The sequence below is a fragment of the Scardinius erythrophthalmus genome (assembly GCF_964197995.2).
Source record: "Scardinius erythrophthalmus genome assembly, chromosome: 6".
NCBI lineage: Eukaryota > Metazoa > Chordata > Actinopteri > Cypriniformes > Leuciscidae > Scardinius > Scardinius erythrophthalmus.
The window spans coordinates 33518315-33520803 of record NC_138226.1 but is presented as its reverse complement, the minus strand read 5'-3'; the positions used below and the strand labels follow the sequence as shown (position 1 = coordinate 33520803).

The 2489-nt window shown below is 39.4% G+C and overlaps 1 pseudogene across 1 annotated transcript; it reads left to right on the top strand.

Annotated features, from left to right (window-relative positions):
- The first annotated feature begins 283 nt into the window (after nucleotides 1-283).
- Nucleotides 284-1320, top strand: LOC308692020 (putative nuclease HARBI1; annotated as a pseudogene). Its single transcript has one exon. The product of its transcript is annotated as a putative nuclease HARBI1 (transcript).
- Nucleotides 1321-2489: the final 1169 nt, after the last annotated feature.

Here is a 2489-nt window from a genome sequence, read left to right as displayed (position 1 = left end):
TTCATCTCCCAAATCTTGATCTGACTTGTCTGATGCTTTTAGGCCCGGTTTCACAGACATGGCTTAAGCCTAGTCCCAGACTAGACTGCCCACTTGAGCTGTCTTAACTCAAAGCGACTTGCACAGATATATATTAAAATAGTCAAAGATTTAGCCTGTTCTGGATTAAACAAAGCCGATTGCAAGAGGAAGGATTATAGCTAGTCTATGACTAAATTGAATCTTAAATTAATCCTTCAAAGAGGCAGGTTTAACTCCTGCTTAGTACTGTTTGTGAGGGAGCATGGAATATTTGGAATATCTAAATGAAAACCAACATGCACAACAGAGGCCAGCCAGAGTACTTGTGGATAGGAGTGATCCATTACATTACTTTGATGACACAGCTTTTCAAGACCGCTTTCGTATGTCCAAGGAAAATGCAGTTGAGATAATATCTTTGCTTGAGCCTAGACTTTCCTGTCTGTCTCTGAGAGGAAGGCCTTTACCCATTTCTCTCCAAGTTCTGCTCACACTGAGGTTTTTTGCATCCGGGACCTTTCACCGTCAAACTGGTGATTTGTGTGGTGCCAGTGAAGCAACTGTGTGTAGAATAGTTCACAAAGTCAGCAGAGCCATTTGTGAACTGAGGAGTCTTTACATAAAGTTTCCTGATGCTTGCTGACCAAGCCAAATATAAAGTGCAATTCTATGAATATGGGCACTTCCCAGGTGCAGGGGCACTTCATTGGCTGTATAGATGGATGTCATGTTCCTGTCAAGTGTCCATCAACCACTGATGCTGAGGAGTACAGGAACCGTAAGAACTGGTTTTCTATCAACGTTCAGGGTGTATGCACACCTAATTTAGAGTTTTCAAACATTGTTGCGTGCTGGAAAGGTTCAACTCACGATTCAAGGATTTTTGTCAACTCTTCATTATGTGCTCAGTTTCAGAGTGGACAGTATAGTGGACTTCTACTTGGTGACAGTGGTTATGGTCAGAGTAACTTTTTATTTACTCCATACATAAATCCCACAACAGCTGAGCAGCAAAGATACAACAGAGCTCATATCCGAACAAGAGGCATGGTTGAACGCATGTTTGGAATATGGAAAAATCGATTCCAGTGTTTACGTAATACACTTCGCTTCAGGCCAAGGAGATGCTGCAAGGTCATCATTGCTACAGCGGTGCTGCACAACTACCTGAAGCAGCGCTGCTGTCCTGATCCTCCAATGGAAGACGACGATGAAGCAGATGTGCCCATGACTGAGGCAGCCAGTGACCAACGAGGACTTGCACACAGAGTTGCTTTCACATTGCAGCACTTCAGCTAGATGAGATGTATTTCAATATGGAATGTATTCATTATGCCTTATTTTGCCTTGATAATTTTTGTTCTGTAGAAAATTAAAATAGTGTGCAGCAAAATTAAAAAAAAATTACTAAACCAATACTGGTTGAAAATGTAGTTTGTGGTTGTTTAAATACACTCAGTCATGAATATCTAAATGACAAAAGGTTTATTTTTGTTTTTATTGTTTATACATCATATTGTTCACCATGGCTGGTAATCACAATTGCCTCCTTACTGTATCGTTTTTGGATCATACCTCTTTCTTCCAGCTTCATATCCAATTCAACCTGTAGAATTCTCATTTTCATTTCATGTTCTTCCTTCAGATATTTCATTTTTTCCTCATGAAATTCTCTGGCTAACTTTTCATGGATGGTCATCTTGCTTGTTCTCTGCTGAAAGGTGGTGGCAGCATCTTTTCTCAGGGATGCAGGAGCAGATGTGGAAGGCACACACTCACTGTGCTCTGGCTTTTCCAACCCGTTCAGATTCTTTTCTTCTGTGGGGAAAAACAGAGGCACAAATAAATTCACATGATCCTTACAATGAAAGAAGAATAAAAATTGACAGAGTGGAATATATGTACCAAAGGAAGAAATCAATTTCTTTCTAACATACCATTTGTGCTCAGATCTTCATCTGAACTGTTCAAGTGATCATCATCTGGTATACCATCCAGAGGTTGCTGTTGCTGTATTATTCCAGACAGCAAGTCACTCAATTCATCAGTTTTGTCTTTATTTGGTGGTCCACCACCAGTAGTAAATCGCTGTCTTCTGATCTCTGCATTCTGTCGTTTTAAAGCCAGTTTAAGGTTCTTCCACAGAGTCTATACAGGCAAAAATCATTCATTATAAATTGTCCCAAAAATATGAATATGAGAAATGAGCAATGATAATAATGAAGAAATCTCACCTGAAGTTGTTGTATTGTTCTTGTGGTTGCATTTTCATTTGCATTAAATTCATTGCAAATTGCATTCCAAGCACTCCTTTTCTTTTGCTCACTAGCAGTAGTGTGGATTTTACTTTCAATAACTGGATGGTTGGTCAAAATTTGTTTCAGTAGTGTTTTTTCATACTCACTGAAGTTTTTGGAACGAATTCTTTTTGCATCTGCCATTGCTTTGTGTCAAAATGTACACCGATA